The sequence below is a fragment of the Urocampus carinirostris genome, chromosome 2 (assembly GCF_059441175.1).
Source record: "Urocampus carinirostris isolate Australia breed hairy pipefish chromosome 2, RoL_Ucar_1.0, whole genome shotgun sequence".
NCBI classification, from domain to species: domain Eukaryota; kingdom Metazoa; phylum Chordata; class Actinopteri; order Syngnathiformes; family Syngnathidae; genus Urocampus; species Urocampus carinirostris.
In genome coordinates, this window is record NC_142350.1 from 46,564,135 (window position 1) to 46,581,569 (window position 17,435).

Sequence of the window (17,435 nt, forward strand, 5' to 3'; positions counted from 1 at the left end):
CGGAGGAGGACCTCTTGAAGCTCATCTTCCAAAAGTAAGTTAAACTCAACTAATTTTTCTTTATAGAGCATATTTTATTTTTTTAGTACAAAACAATACAGGTTACGTATACACAAACAAACAAATAACAGCTCTGAAGCAACTTACAAACAAATTCAACTTACGAACAATCGTCCGGAACCTATCTCGTTCATAAGACGGGCGTCTGTATACCTTCTTATAATATCCGATTCCCAATTATCAAATGGCCGCTAGAAGGCAACCAAGACAGGTATCTACTACCGTCATAAGTAAAGATACCGATTCTCTTCCATCCTAAACAAGTAGCATTAAAGGTGAAAACGTGTCTCTATACTTTTTCCATTTACCTGTCGCCCGACCCGAATAAACTGTAAGGCAACTCTGTCTTGTCAAAGCAATCAAAGACCCTCCGGGACCAAAATCAATGATTCAACGCCGGGTGGGATTCTGTTACGGGGAACGACGGTTAAAAGAAAGATCTCTTTCCAGAGCGCAGCATTTCCGTCTCGTTAGAGTTTTGGTGGAAATCGTCCCTCCGGAGATGTCTCGCTGTCTGTTCGCTGTGGCAGTGGCCATTTTACACGAGTGTTATAAATAGTGACAAAGACGTGGTCCGGTTTCCAGGAAGTCCCGCAACACGTGTCCGCCACTAGAAGACAACGGGGCGGACATTTTACCGGCGGGCAGGAATCGATCTCAAGACCTGTTAAACGGGCCAGGACGACTTCTATGGAGCTGTTTTGGGTCTTTTCGAATAAACGGCTTTTCACTGCCATTGGCGGCCATAAAAGTCAAAGATCCGTTGTTGCGCTGGCTTAGAATGAGTGGCTTCGTGAGCACTTTATAAAAATCAGTCTCTGGAACCATATTCGGTCACTGAAGTCTGAAGTTTTACCTCCTTAATTTAGGAACCTGGCTGAACACGTATTTGGTTAAGTAGATCATCGCAAAAACTAACGGCTAAATCGTGACACGGCTGTCTGGATTTGGTAAGTGTGTACTGAATTTACGGAAATTTACGAGAGATTAGGAAAACCTATGGTTAAAATTGAATAGGTACACAAATAGAGCTTAACATTTAATTAAATATATTTGTTCGTAAGCTTATTAGTTACTGGGAAAGATTATTTGCTAAATGTGATCGTAAAACATGTGAGGATTTATTTTGGTGTCGGCATTAGCAAGCGAAGCAGCTGCTTCGGGCTCAGCCACCAGTAGGGGGCCCCCAAAAATGGTTAACTATTTTGGTGGTTACATTGTCCCTATCGTACACAATAACTACAAAACTGAATATCAAATATTGGGCTTAAAAAAGGGACCTCATATATTATCTTGGTTTTATTCTGAAAATCAAAAAATGGGATAGAACTACTGCAAAAATACTACAGTAATGCCATATTACAAAATACTACTACAGATTATTTACTACAAAAATACTACAAAAAGACAACTACAGTAATATTACAAAAATACTAAAGAGATGCGACAAAAATTCTACAATAAATACTACTAAAATACTGCTTTGGAAATACATCAATTATTATTTATTTATTTGTTTGTTTATTAATTAAGAGTCAGCTGATTTCAGTGAGCCGAGCCAAAAAAGCCAGTTCTCTAAAAATAGTCGAAATTCCCATCTCTACAAGTAAAGTCCAGTCAAAGATGCCACTGCGGTGTTTTGGATTTGCTCAGATAATTTAAATTAATTGACATACAACACTTTCTTTTTAAAGAAATGGGAACAGTTACTTTCCCTGGTAGCTAGTTACTTTTGCTCTGGAGTAATTCAGTTACTAACTCAGTTACTTTACGGAAAAATTAGTGAGTCAATATTACCAATGACTTTTTGAAAGTAACGTGCCCAACGCGATTGGTTACAGACGTTAAATATCGATTTTAGCTAGAATGCAAAAACTGTCAAAGATTAATTCTAGCTAAGCTGCCGTAGACTGTTATAGATGTCAATGATCCATTTAGCTAAGCTGCTACTGATTTCTATAAACATCGGATACATTTAAGCCAGGCTGTCATAAACTAGTATAGAGGTTAAAGTTCCTTTTTACCTAGCCTGTCATAAACGTCAAAGATCAATTTTAGCTAGGCCGCCACAGACGTCGAAGATCCAATCTAGCTAGGCTGATTGAGACATAAAGCATCCAGACTTGTACATGGGTGAGGACGATAGTGGCTGAATGCTGCTTCACCATAGCTTTTGTTCCCCAACCTAGGAACAATCAACAAACCACTGCCAGTGGATCTCAGGGACTGCGAGGGCCGATATGATAAAAGCAAATCAGACATAAAGGATGGCCCAAGACCGTTAAGACCTTTAAAAACTAGTAAAAGCCCCTTAAAATCGATCCCGAAACGCAAAGGGAGCCAAAGCAGAGATTTTAAAACTGGTGTAATGTGATCCCTCCGCCCCGGACCCCGATAAGCAAACGTGCTGCTGAATTTTGTAGTAGCTGCAAGCTGGCAATGTTGTTTTTGGGAAGACTAGAGAGTAAGGCATTACAATGAACAATAATTTAGACCTGAAAGATTAATTATAGCTAGGCATCCATAGACAGCTATAGATAACTAGGCCTGCAGTAAACGAGTTAATCGGGCTTTCATACATAATATTAATGTTTCATTGCAGATAAAATACATATTTTTGGGAAAGTAAGTGTTAAAGAACCATTTAATTCCTTATTAAAGCAAATTTCCAGACCAGATTCTAATAAATTCAACAGATGGAAACCTTATTTCTGAATTCTGTGAAATTTTTGTGTGTGAAGGGGGGCCGGTTTGATAAAATCCGACTAAATTCTCGCCGTCGGGAGCGGGCCAACTCGCGCGCGTTTACGCGTCGGGTGCGAAGCGTGCTAGCGCGATAGCGTTTATCGCGCTCCCGCATTCGGCCCTGTCAAAATCTGTCGGGGTGGGAAGTGAAGGGGGAGGCCCTAACACGGACCATGCCAACTAGAGTGTGTTTGCTCGCAAACATGAAAGGGGAGTGTGTTTCTTTCCTAAAGAGAAAGACAGAAGTGAAAGAGACAGAAAGACAGGAAAAATTTGGAGAAAGACGGTGTGAGAAAGATGTAAAGGGCAAGAGAGGAAAGCGAATGACAAAAAAACAAGAGATGATTAGAATAGTGAGAGGGAGAGAGCAAAGGACACTGGACAGAGCAAGAAACAGATGATTAGATGGGTGGGACAGAGGAAGCAAGAAAGAGAGAGAGAGAGAGAGAGAGAGAGACAGAGGGTTGGATTGATTGGAGGGAGATAGAGAGACAGGAAGCAGGAGAAACCAAGAAAAAGGAGTAAAAAGAGATGATTAGCTTGGAGGGGGAACATAAAAAGACAGAGAGAGTACAAGAGAGTAATGATTAGCTGGGAGGGAGAAAATGAAAGATACAAAGAGAGAACAGATTGGGAAATTGAAAGGAGAGAGGGAGAAAGAAATAAACCGTGAGGAGGAAATGATTGAGGGAGACAAGGGACACCAAAAGACAAAGGAGAGAAAAAAAAGATGGTTGTGTTGGAAGAAATGCAAAAAAAGCAAGATAAAAGATGACTAGATTGGTTGGAAAGAGAGAAACAGATTAGGAAAGAAAGAAATAGGAAGAGATAATAAGAGACCTAGGAAGAGAAAAAAGAGAATGAGAGAGAAACACATAAAAATAGATGGTTAGCTTGGAAGGGGTAGAAAAAGACAGAAAGGGACTATTAGATGGAAGGAAGAGAGGAAGAGATATGAAAAGAAATGGAAGAAGAATTTGCTTGGAGAGAAGTGGAGAGAGGGAGGAAAAGAAGGAAAGCAGAAGGGGGAAAAGAAAAAAAGGGAGAAAGATGAGAGAAAAAGTGAGAAAGAAAAGGGGAGGGATAAATGGAGAGAGAAAGAAAGAGAGAGAGAGAAAGTAAAACAAAAGTGAAAGAAAGGTAAGCTTGAATTGGAAGCAAAGCAAATAAGAGCATTAAAGAAGCAGAAAAAGACATGATTAGATATGAGGCACAGGGAAAAAAGGAAAAAAGGAACAGAAGATAGAAAAAGAGAGAAAGATGATTAGATGGAAAGGGGAAGAGGGGAAACAAGCAGAGGAAGAGGAAAAAGACACGGGCAAAGAGAGATAGGATTACATCAAGGGAAAAACACAAGAATGAAACAAACAAAAAGAACAAGAAAGTGAAAGGGAGATGCTTAACTCGGAGGAGAGAAAGCAAACAGGAGATGGAGTGAGAGAGAGAGAGCTGATTAGATGTGAGAGTGAGCGAGAGAGGTACTCTCACAAGTGAGCAAGCGCTGAAGACCAAGTGGCCGCTGCCCAAACGGAGAGGTGGGGGGGAAAAGTGCGCGAGGGATTCCGGGCGGACGCGCTACTGCGCTCGGACGTACACGGGACGTGGACGGCGCAACACGGCGAGAGGAGCGCGCGTTTGAGTCTGCATCGCCAAGTGATCCTGCGCCGCAGTGAAGACGCGAAAAGCGAAGGACAGGCTCGCCAGTTGGGAGCGTGCGCAACGCACCACCGTCGCGGCGCGTGCTGTTGCGCGTGCGCGCGCGAGAGGTCTGCATTGGTATTCAGCAGACGGAAGCGGCGCGAGCTTACTGCGCCTTTACCCTGAGACGGGATCACAGCGCGGGGATTGTGCGAGACCCCCTCCGATGGGTGAGTGTCCTCCTCTTCCTCCTGTCTGTCCTCTTCCTCCATCCTTATCTGTCTTCCTCTGAGCGTCAACCGGTGTCTCAAACACCCTCTCTCCTCCTCCCACCTCCACCTGTTAGCCTCCACCCCATCCTTATTTTTTTTTTACTTGTGTCTTCACCTTCCTCGCGTCCTACTTCCGACCCTCAAGTCCAGGGTCCATTTTGTCCCGCGTTCGGATGGATCCGTCCTTATGTCCTTCCCCAATGAAGCCGTCCGCCTCCTGGTGCATCCATCTCAATGTTGTGTCCATCCGTTCCTTACCTTGATGTTGTTTCATTATGCATCCCGAGTCCATTCATGATTTATTTGTCCTCATCTGTCTTCCTAACGTATGCAACCTCTACTAGTACACTCAAGTTGTAGTCATGCAAATGGAGTTCGTGATGGATGCACCCCTATGTCCCCTTCGAATAGATCCGTCCATACGTCCTTTCCTGATGGAGACATTTTTGGCTTCCGTAGCCTCTGTGCTTGTGTCCTGTCCCATATGTCTTTTGTCCTCGGGTTATTCTGGTCATCCATCTTTATCTCATTTCCTGTTGCGTCCACCCCCAGGTCCACCTCATGGTCATCCCTTTTGGTTTTATCCATGCACAGCATTCTCGTGGATCCAGCCTCAATTTTTTTCCTCTATGTCCCTTCCTGTGTCCACTCTCTACGCATCTGAAGCTTTGTTCTGTTGTGTCCTTCTCGTGGTCCCTACAATCTTCAGCAACTCTTATTCAAGCTACCACTCTTCCTTATAGCTTCTTTGATATATCCTCTTCTGAGGTATCCATTTTAGATCCTTTCTACTTCATGTCCTGTCAAGTGTCTCCATTTCTTAAGTATTTGGGCCAATCTGGCATTACTCTTTGTTTTTGAAGTGGACTTTCTGATGCATCAATGCCAATGCCTACCTCCAACGAATCTATATTTATATCCTTTTCAGATACACTTTTTGTCCTGTCAAGTGTCCCTTGTTTAGCTCTTAAGTACCCGGGCCCATTCAACTGAAGTCCTCGGTTCAATATGGTCGTCAATCGTTATTTTTTTCTTCGTTTTGTCTCTTGGTCTTTCCACCGAAAGGTTTATTAATGGTCATCATGTCCGTCTCAATTGAATCTATGTACGTGCTTCTATTCTGACCCAGACTCGTTTAGCTTTTCTTCATTTTCGTATTGGCTGTCCTGATACTGCCATTCTGATGTCACTCCAGAGTCCCACTGTATCAATCTTTATGTCCTCCTCATTTCATGTCCCGTTAAATATCCCCTGTTTAGTCCTTAAGTACCCAGACCCATTCAGCTTTACTCCCGGTTCCTGTTGGATTTCCAGAAGCAGCCAGCCTCACGTCCTGTCATGTGTTCTCTGTTCAGTTCTTATGAACGTTGTTTTATTCAAAATTAGTCCTCGATGTCTTTCCTGGTGCATCCATCCTTTCGACTTCAGTTCAATTACAATAGTTTTTCCTAGTGCATCCATTAATCAACCTTCTTACGTATTCTCCTGATTAAACCATTCCTATGGATGTAGTATGAGTTTGTCCTTGACATTTTCCAATGTGTACACCTTTTGGTCCAATCCCGGTGGGCGCACCTGTGTCTTCATCATCAAGTTTGGTTTAGTCCTAGATTTTGTTCCAAACTGATGTAATTCCGATTCATCTTCTTCTTTTGCCTCTGTTATCCTCATCCTTAAAAGTTTAGTTTCCCACCACTCGGCAATGTTTTCCTCGATGTCTCCGTTTTTGTGTCCTGCTTTTTGGTTTTTAAAAATAGGCTCTTGGTTTCTGGTGCAAACCTATTCATCTATTCCCCTTAAGTATCATTCCAGATGATATTTGTGGTCTTTCCTGATGCATTCAATCAGGTGTACTGTCCATTCTTTGTCATATTGTCTCTTAACCCCTTAATGTTCCAACGGCCTGCTGGACTTTCGATAAACAAATACGTGTCTGTACGATGTCACCAGTCACTGAAATACGTGATGCCACATATCAGTGGAAAGCTTCAACTCTTGGGTATTCAAGATATGATGACCACTTCAAAAGATCCATCGGAAACAAGATACCTGAAAATTATAACTCATCAATTACATTCCCTGGCCAACACGTTGAATGTACGCAGATATAGATTTATGACATCCCGGACAATCCAGAGAATCCATGAGTGTAAAATGTTTACTCCAAAACACGGGATATTGCAGACGGATACAAATACATCCGCCTAAAAGCTGCTTTGTTCGAGATTCCTTCTTCTAATATGTTTGTTTCCCTCCAAAACTTCCATTTAAAATTAAAGAGTCGTAAAATTATTCCTAACATGGTAGTCAGCCTCCGACTTTTAGAATGACACCTTTCTCAGCCAATAGCAGGTTTTTTTTCACGGTCCACAACCCGCATTAGCCTATCGGGCCTGTTTGATGAGAGGGAGATCAACTCCAGTAGGTCCAAATATCTTTAGCCAGTAGTAACTAATTTGAATGATGATAGACGAATTGGTTAGCCAATACAATTTTCAACATAAATTTGTACAATTTTTCAATGTATATTCAAACCATGACGGAAAGTAAACATGCGCAAAGCAATTTGAGATTCATTTTCCCGCAGCATTATTAATCGCAGGTGTGCACAATCATTGATTTGACTTTTGGAAAGAGAGGACTAACATTTACAACTCTTTCACAATGTCTAGAAAAATGGCATAAGTAAAATACAAAATTGCAAAGGTTTTAGTGTTGTAAACTGGTAGTCTCCGAATGACCACTTTCAGAAACAGCTAAACTACCCTTAGAAAAATATGTTTAATTTTTCTGATTCCGATCGAATATGACAAGGTACCAGTTAAGGTTTAAACCTATTGTCTCACCCATGCTACAGTCGTCTGCAGGCATTTAATTGAAAAAAATTGTGTGATCCTACTCAGATTACTGAATATTAGTAGAACTTGCAGTGATTATTTTAGTTTGGGACAAAACTTCAGAGTCTTACCTTTCAAGAGAGACTAAAACATCCATATTCTTCTCATGGTTTAAGATCAGCATTCAATTTCCTTTGGAAACGTCTTGGATTGGGATTCTAGGCGAATTTTACTGGAATGTTAAGGGGTTAAATGATTACATCGTCCTCTGGCATTCATCCATACTTCTGTTCTCTTCTTCTTAAGCATCCAGTGGTGATATTCTTGATACCTCATTCCCATACAGTAGACTCTTGAGATACGAAGTTAGTTTGTTCTGAGGTGGGGATTGCAACGTGAAATTGCTCAATAGCGGGGGATAGAAACTTATGGTAATTTGTTTCGAACCCCCAGGACCTCAGAAAAAAAATAAATGTGTATGTGTATTATACTTGTAAAAGATTAAATACAATTATAAAAATATCATACTAGTGCCTGCAGATTAATAATTAAAACTGATTTTTAAACCTCCATTTGAGAGGATTGTCATAGCCTTGGAATACTTTCTTATACTTAATAATTGTCCCAGTCGTTGATTGATTACTCCTTATTTCTTGGTACTGTGGTTCTGAGATTCCACGTCTGGATTTGTGTACTATCCAACTTTTTCGGCAGTTAGATTTTTGCAATCGGGAATAAGAGCTTGCTCTGTCCACTCCACGCATCGGCCCGATATTGCAATACCTCCAGGAACGGTGCATTCGCACTGATCGCTGCTTGGCTCTGTGGCTGGGACCTTGACTCAGCCTCTTGGCTGAGAGCAAGTGTCTCGGCCCCTTGGCTTTGTAGCGTATTATGATTTGACCGATAATGGATAATGGATAATTGATAAAGATTATAGAACAATAAACCTTACAACCCCCCCACCCCCACCTAAAAAAACACAAAAAATTATTGCAGACTCACAATGTCTTCACGAAGCACACAGGATTCTGACCTGGATAAAGACATAGAAAGGCATTATGGGATGTAGTCAAACCAATAGTATATGTCTGCATTTTCATGATGCCATGACACACACCAATAGCTGTACAGCATTTTATAGGACGCCAAGAATAGCAGACAAACTTCTTAGACACATAATTCGTCATGCAGAAAGAACATTGCAAGGTTTTTGAACATGCATGTCGTATAGTGGGACAAATGCTTTAAAGAGGAGCTGAAAAAACCTTTTATCCTACACCATAGAGTGAAAACATCGTAGGGCTGGGTCGCCATATGCCGGGGGTCTACTATAGTTCCTTTAACCTCCTATTTCCAGCCAACCTTGTCTTCCTGATCCGGCTTGTCTGTCTATTTTGATGGATGTGCTGGAAACATCTCAGTTGGATTCTTTAAGCATCATCCTGACTCCCCAACTTCGATCTCCGCTGTCTCCTCGTTCAGACTCTTTCCAGCTCTTACCCTCGTTCACAACTTCCATCTCTCCGTGTAGCTCCATGTCTTTTCTGTTCTTTGGCTGTGAATTCAAACCCAATTCAGATGTCGCCGGTGAATGACTCGACGACTGCGCCTGATTTGCGTGTCTGGCAGAACGCCGCTATTTCCTCACGCCTATCAATCATTGCGATTGTTTTCCCTGTCAGTGTGCGACAATGCAAAGAGGGCAGAGGTGCGTTTTCGACTCTGGCGACGGCGAGATCCGCGCGTCCAATCGCTTCAGGCGTGACGGCTGCGACACATGACACTCGCGTCTCGTTTTCACACTTCTTACCTTCAAGCATGCCAATTGATGCCCACCGCCATGTTTTCCCACCCGCTACACAATTACACGTTAATAGTAGATATATAAGCCACACACAGAGGCAAGATCGAAGGTAACATTTTGCAACACACATCTCTTGAAAGTGATTTTCCTGAGCACGAAAGCCTTCATTATCCCAAAGAACACACTTAATCCCTAAATCCGTTGTTCAAATGCCACAGACTAAGTAAATAACGTTGCTGTGTTTTGGTACAGAAACTTTTTGGAAGCTCTAATTAGTCTGTAATCACCATGCTGAGTGTTTTTTTTTTCTTTAACAGGTTTTAAAATTGTTCCCGATGTATTGAAAATTAAGCCTTTGATATTAGGGCGAGGGCGGCACGGCAGCTAAGTGGTTTGCGCGTCCGCGGCAATGTTTTGAGGTCATGGGATCAAATCCAGCTGTGCGAAGTTTACATGTTCTCCCCGTGCCTGCATGTTTTTCCTCCGGGCACTCCGGTTTCATCCCACATTCCAAAAACATGCATGTCAGGTGAATTGGCCGGTCCTAGTTGGCCGGTCCAAATTGTCCCTCGGTGTGTTGTCTGTCTCTGTGTGCCCTTCGACTGGCTGGCAACCCGTTCAGGGTGTTCCCAGCCCACTGCCCGAAGATAGCTGGGATGGGCTCCAGCACCCCCGCGACCCTACTGAGGATAGGCAGTGCAGATAATGGAGGGTGTTAGGCAACAAAAGTCAATTGCTTCGGTTTATAGCGTCTCTTTCACTAATTGTTAGCGTAAAATTGACACCTACAAAAAACTCTCAAGGAATAATGTTCCAAACCATGAGGGAGGTTATTTTGAAAGAGGCTAAAGGAAGTACTAAAGTGAAGACGCACCCGACCTACAATGTATTGACTTTGCTAATATCCGCCACATTATCCCAAGATCCGTGGTGTTAATTAGTAAACTAGCTGGACAATTGGTCGGCTGGTTTGAGAAGAGTGAACATTGGGAATAGCCTTCAGGTTAGGAATTGCGGCGCTAATTGGGAGAAAGAATTTCATACTCATAGTATATATATCCCTAAAACAAGCTAGATTTCAGCATAGGATAAGATAATTTTTGGGCAGAAAAGAAGCTACGTTATGTCGTGAAGATAGAAGTTCATTATTTTGCAATGAGGATGGTTTTCTAAGAAGAACAAGTTGCAAGAGTGGGGCGTAAAATAAGTTTGTTTTTGACGTAGAAGTAAAGAACAATGGTTTTCTGCAAAGAAAATGACTAGTTTTCGGGGAAAAAAACAAGACTACTCAGGAAAATGAAAGAATCCTTTTTGAATTCTAGTGACAATGCTAATTTTCTGCAAAGACAAATGATGGTAGTTTTCAGCATGGAAGATGCTAGTTTTTATAGATGAAAACAAAGACGATAGTTTCGAGAATGGTAAAAGCTAGATTTTGAAATAGACGTGGACGACGCTAATTTTCTGCGGGGAAGGTGTTTTGTTTCTTTGTGATGAAAAACGAGACTCTAATCTCAGGAATGAAATAAGCTCGTCTTTGTCAATTTGATGAGGCTAAACAAAACCTTTTCAGCATACAAGATTTGAGCTTTCTGTGATGAAAAAAATGCCTGTTTTCTGCAAAGGTGAAACTAGTTTTGAACATGGAAAAGGCAAATTTTCTGTGATTAAGAACCAGATGTTAATTTCAGGGATGGAAGAAGCTAGTTTTCGTAATAGAAGCAGACATTGGTACTTTTTGGCAAAGATGCTGACAGTAATTTTCGTTATAGAAGACGCTACTTTTTGCGATGAAATACAGGACTCTAGTTTCAGGAATGGAAGAAGCTAACCCACCTTTTGTCAAAGTAGTCGTTTTTTTTGATGCAAGGAACAAGCTGGCTGTAGAAATCAGAATTTTTTTTGGCGTATAGGTAGACGACACTTGTTTTTCTGCTTTGAGGAAAACTCGAACATAATAATTTTCCGTGCTGAAAAACCTCTAATTTTTGTGGACTGTCTGACCGCAAGCAAGATCATCTTAGTGGGTTTATCTAAATTGGTAACAGAAGAACATATATTCAAGGACTCTGTGTTTTGCCAATTCGGTTTCCTCAACATGCCTAAGAAGCTGTCATAATTTGATACGAGTCAGGTTTAGTTCGCACTCACGCGAGGCATCGCGTTTTAAATGCTCCTCCGGGTATACCGTGCGAGATCATGTCCACATAGCAGTATCGATCGATGAATGGACTCCGCTCTTCTAGTCCCAAACGGGCTTTTTGCGGAAACTAACCGCCAAGCGTGTAGTGTAAATGACAAAGCTAGCGTGTTTGCTGGTAGACATTCAACAAACTGTTGCAGAGTAACAAGAGCGGAGTCAACCTGTTGGGCTCCAGCGACGATTTCATATCCGCCGGCTGACTGTTGCCTTCAAAGCTCTCCTGGATAAAAATGGAGAAAAAAAGGGAAAAAAAACATCGTGTGCCAATTCTAAGCTCACCATCTGTGATAGGCTTTCATACATGTCAGCATCCCATAATACTTCCTGGCATCTTATGAAAGGTCCGCCTAATTTGTGTCGGAGCAATTTAACAGGAAAAATAACAAAACAATAACAGGCAATAAAATGGATTTGATCTCGGTTCAAATCCGGTGGGAGAAAGATAGCGCTTGGTGACTATACCGCCCCCTGCATGGCACTTTAAAATGTAAATTTAAGGCACAATTTCATGAATGACAATGCATCATCTTAAAACTGAAAGATGAAGGGTTTTTTTCCCCCTCAAATGGCGAATTAGTTATTTATTATATAGCAATGAGCTGCACGAGATAAAAAAATAAAAGGAGCCGTTTTATTAATTTAATATTAGTGTTGGGCGTAGATTAAAATACTCAATGTAGGGAATACCTCTCCAATTTGGGCTTTAATCTCAATTATAGTCTGGATTTGAGAAAAAAAAGCAAATGCTGCTGTTATTTTCATACAATTTCAGACTATTAAACAATCATTTTCCAGTTATGGTTTCAAACTAACCCTAGGGCTCAAATTAGGGCTTCCCAGCTAGGCTTTCAAACTAACGCTAGCGCCAAAACTAGGAAATTAAAGAGGGGATTTGCGTAAAAACGAGGGTTAAAACAGCAGCAATTTTTTCAAACTAAACTAGGGCCCACAATAGGGTTTCGGTCTCAAACTATGGCTGAAAAATACAGCCAGGGTCTCAAACCAACCCCAGGGCCCAAATTAAGGTTTCAGAGTAGGATTTTGCTTCAAAACTAGGGTTTAAATCTACAGCTACGGTTTCCAACTAACCAATTGACAGATTTAGAAAACAATTATTCTTTAGTTTTTTTTTTTTACAAGACAGTAAATAATACATGTTTTACAATATATTTTTATAACAATGATAGATAGATAGATAAATAGATAGATACTTTATTCATCCCCACATTTATGTGAAATTCGATTTGAGACATTACAAGGAAACCTAGTCAGAGGTGGCAAGGGCACAGGAGGCGTGCTGACGGACGCTTGCCATAAAACGGACTGACACAAAATGTCAGCGTGCTAACCTTGCCTTCGCCGAGGTGAACGCCGGCACGCACGGCAGCACCGGTTTGCGTCTTGTCGGGAATTTTGGCAGCGCGTCTTTATTTTAATGCGGGTTGCCACGTCGGGAAGAACGCAATGTGGACGCGTGGACGGGCCGTCACTCACCTTCGTTCGTCACCTCTTGAGCCGGTTGCCAGATCGTTTCTTGCCGACGAGTGTCCGTCAATCAGACCGGGATGTGTGTTTGTTTTGATTTATTTGATGTGAAAGCATATAAATAGGCTGACCTGACGAGACGAGACAGGCTTCAGGCTTTACGTGTGCTGCGGCACTGGCCAGGGTCGGCATAACCGCATCCGACCGCCACTGACAAAGTGACGGACTTCTATCAGAGTTGACGCCAACATTTATTTTTACCTGAGTACGGAAAGTTAAAACTGAGTCTGATTTTTCATGCACAGGAAATCTATGCTAGTTTACAGCAAAGAACAAGCTTTGATTTCGTTTCACGGAAGACAACATGCTAGTCTTCGGCCTCAGAGAAGCCATTTTTGGCAATGAAGAAGATGGTTTTAGAAGACTACGTCCCAAATTCTAGACGTAGAAGAAGCTAGATCTTGGCGTAGAAGTCGACAACTCTAGTTTTCTGCAAAGAAAATGACAATAGTTTTCTGTAAAAAAACAAAACCTAGGTTAGAAGATGCCAGTTTTGTACAATGAAGCAATTGCTAGTTTTTTGCATAGAAAATGGCGCTAAATTTAAAGTTGGGATAAAGCTACTTTATGTCAACCAATACGATTTTTTCATTAAATAATTTGTAAACAAAGAATAAGTCGCTGTTTTCTGGAGAAGATAAATTTAAGCATAGAAGTCAAAAACATTAGTTTCATGCAAAATACCCCCCACTAGTTTTCTGCAAAGATGGCGACGCTAGTTTTAGAGCAGAGAAGAAGCTACTCCATTTCAAAAAATAAGTTTTTGTCAAAGTTGATTAAAAAAAATTATTCGCTAGTCTCAAATGTTAAATAATTTTGTTGTTGGTATATGTGAAGATGCTATTTTTCTGTGATGAAGAAAATGTCAGTTTTGTGCAACCAGGATGACGCTAGTTTTTGGTCAGAAGAGCTACTTTGTGTTGGAACAGATATCAGTTTGTCAATAAAGTTGTATACAAAGAATCAGTTACTAGTTTCAAATTAAGACTTGTGCATAGAAATTGATACGAGTTTACTGCAAGCAAGAAAATAGTAACTTTGGAAACAAAATACACTTTTTTTTCGGCGCGATTTATTTTTGCAAAAAAAAACAACAACCACCAACTTAATCTTCTGCAAAGATGACAACTCTAATTTTCAGCATGGGAATGGAATAAGCCAGTTTTTGTTGAAAATAGAATTCTCCGTTTCTGTAGGAAATACGTCGTTTTCATCATTTTCTCATCAAACATCTTAATGACGCTAGTCCGAAAAAAAAAAATCCTGCAAAGATGACAACTTTAATATTTGGCATGGGAGATGCTAATTTTCTGTGATGACACTTGTTTCAGGAACGGAAGAAGCGCGTTGTCATAAATACAAGTCAACGATGCTCGTTTTCTATAAGAAATAAACAGTTTTCAGCAAAGCAGATGGCGATGTCTACAAGTCTCTCTGTCCCTGTTCGTTGCAGCCCTCAGTCGAAGGATGGGGAAAAAGAGAACCATGGCTTGGTTTTGCCATATTTCCTGGCTGGGGAGACGAGGCTGTGGCTTTTGGCCTTGTTGATTGTCATTGTTCCCAGGCGGCCTAGACATGCAGTGAACTAATTCCTGGGATAAACATACCACACAGATCCAGATCATTAATCTTTTGATTACAAATAAACACTTTGGGGTTTCAAATCTTTATTATACAGCTAGACAGTTTGGTCACTTCCTGTCATTGCCGAAGACAAGATTAGATTTAAGCAATAAAGAAATATGCTATTTTATGACAGAAGAGGCTGGAAACAATGCCAGTTTCCAACATAGCACCACAAACACACAATTCGTAACCTAGAAAATTCAATAATGGCTTGAAATGTGATCAAACATTTTGTGCATTTCTGTTTTTACACCTTTTTCTCCCACCTGTGTAAACATCGGAAACGAGTAATCCCCGCAATTTTTCCCCCTGACTGTTGTGACAATTTGCCAAGCGAGCGTCCTGACCTTTAACAATCTGTTCATCTCATCTAGATGTCGACCCGGTTCGCCAAGGCAGCCGCGTGCACCCCTGGGCCACCTCTCACTAAACAGGCTCAGGCGGAGTCGAGGAGGGACCTCGGAGGAGTCCATCTTCGGGTAGAGTGGACAATTTAAGAACCATGCCTGGCGGCGAAACCTTCAGACCCGTCCGGATCCATCCTCCGGATATTCTGATGAGATTGCCAGGACGTAGAAGTTCTTGAATATCTGGAAGGAATTGTTTTATTCTATTAAACCACATTCACCACCCCAATCCCCCTTCTACTTTATAGTTTTCTTTTCGGCAAGATAAAGCACAGAGCAATTTTCTTTTCATTCGGAGTGTCCACGGAAGATACAAAGAGAGAAGAGAATAAAAAAAAAAAAGGTTATAGGTACCGGCTGGAGAACAGAACCAGGATTGGACCCGGAAGTTAAAAAAGGCGGGAACGGAAAAGGGCGAGGAGACCATTTTAACACTGGAAATAAAAATACCCCCTGGTCTTCTTGTTGTTTAATATTTTATACAAACCCCCATTTTAGAAGAAACTAAAGAAAAAAAACACGGCCCCAGCACGTTATCGAACCAACCCGAAGGGATTATTTTTGTTTCCATTACACATCGGCGGACGCCCCGGACAGACCGAAACGACATGCGTCCCCGCAGCTCCCCTGAGGTCGACCCCCTTGGCTGAGGTCTATCGGAAGCGGACGATTCTGACCTTTTCCCGTTTTCTTCAAGACTTTGGATCGTCGTCTTCATTCCTTCTGTGAGTTTTCAGTTTTCCTCTTCGGGGTTGTTGTTTTGGCGCATGCGCAGCTAGGAGGCGGTAGAGTTCTCTTGCTAATCGGTCAAAAGGGACCATCAAAGTTGTAAAATGTTTATTTTTTTTTTCCAGGTTTGAAAAAGTGAATTTGTTCACCGGGAAACAATAAATTATTATTATTTTTTATATTCAAAGATAATCGACAGCGTATTTTTGTTTTCAATTGCGCTCGGATGCTCTACTACGTGGCGCGATGGTGCTATGGGTAATTTGTGAGGTCATCAAGGATGATTAAAGTTTTGGAAAAATGGATCACCAAAGTGTGAAATACAGTAGTTAACTTGTTCAAGGACGAAGTTTAACTGCTCCATTTTTATTTTCTATTCAAAAAGAAGCGACATGGCAACATTTCTATCAACACGATTAACTTCTGTAGTACGATCTGTACGCGCATGCGCAGCTAGGAGGTGCTACAGCTTTGAGCAATCTGTTTCGCCAACAGTAATAAAATGTGGTCGAAACTTTGATTTTTAAAGGTTTGAAAATGTTAACTTGTGCATGCCAAAAATAAACTCCATTAAAAAAATTGCATTTGGAAAGAAACTGTAATTTAACATTTTTCTTAATTTAGATCATAAACGCACAGCTCCCATGTAGTGTGCGTACGCATGCGCAGCTAAGGGGTGCTACAGTTCTTTTAGTAATCTGTTTCGCCATTAGCAATAATAAACAGTTGTTGAATCATCGACTTTTAATGGTATAAAACAATTTATTTGATCACTGACAAAATTCTACTGCTCTGTATGTTGATATGATGTCCAAAAAGCTACTAAAATGTAATCATACACAATCACGTTGGTGTACGATCTGTGTGCGCATGCGTCGCAGGCGGGGCTAGCTTGGATTTGTGAACCCATTAGCATTTTCGATTTTGTTCTTATTTTTCTTGAAAATGATTCGCCTGTCGTGGTTTTAATTGCAGTACGTCGATGGTTGATCTGTGTTGATCTCAATATTTTTACAGTGATTAAATTAATTTAATTTTGCACTGATCTTAAGTAATTTAATTAGCTAGCCCAAGTTCTCTTTCTGATTATCTGCCCCTTGTTAAAAATAAATATGCTTTTATTTTTGGTCTGCCCCTCCCCCAAAAAATCATTTCTGGAAACAGAGATTTGCCTGATGTTTCAAACATCAGTTTTATTACAGTTTATTGGGATTTTAAATTAACCTTTCGCCTCCGCACTGGTTCCGAGGTTAATACGGACTAATTAATGTCATTTTGTTCTTACTGCCCTCTTCCCTGATCATTTCTTCCCATCACCGAGGATAGAAAATGAACCAGCTAACGAGAAGGGCCCCGATTCCCCGACTCGTACTTTGCCGCCTCCGTTTAATGCCCATGAGCGTCGTGCATCGCTTCTACCCCCCGCTCCCATCACATTTCTCCCCCTCTTTATCTCCGAGACACATGCACATCTTCATACTCCGTGGCCCCCCTCCCCGAACCGCCTTACCCGGGAGACGCTCAATCAAGATAGTCCCGTCAACCGGACCAATGAACTGCGAATAA

At 41.3% G+C, this 17,435-nt stretch overlaps 1 protein-coding gene and 1 long non-coding RNA gene across 6 annotated transcripts in view; one reads left to right on the forward strand and one right to left on the reverse strand.

The window, feature by feature from the left end:
• Positions 1 to 4,312: 4,312 nt before the first annotated feature.
• grik5 (glutamate receptor, ionotropic, kainate 5) overlaps positions 4,313 to 17,435 on the forward strand; it is a 245,682-nt gene continuing 232,559 nt past the window's right edge. For all 5 annotated transcript variants that reach the window (XM_088326779.1, XM_088326775.1, XM_088326778.1 and 2 more), the window contains exons 1-2: positions 4,313 to 4,673; positions 15,108 to 15,865. The gene's annotated coding sequence lies outside the window, so the exon portion shown is untranslated. The remainder of the gene's footprint in view (positions 4,674 to 15,107; positions 15,866 to 17,435) is intronic.
• LOC148372085 (uncharacterized) lies at positions 14,158 to 16,503 on the reverse strand. The gene is made up of 3 exons (XR_015849518.1): positions 15,818 to 16,503; positions 15,081 to 15,323; positions 14,158 to 14,699 (listed from the first exon to the last, which is right to left on the reverse strand). It is a non-coding gene; the product is annotated as an uncharacterized LOC148372085 (long non-coding RNA).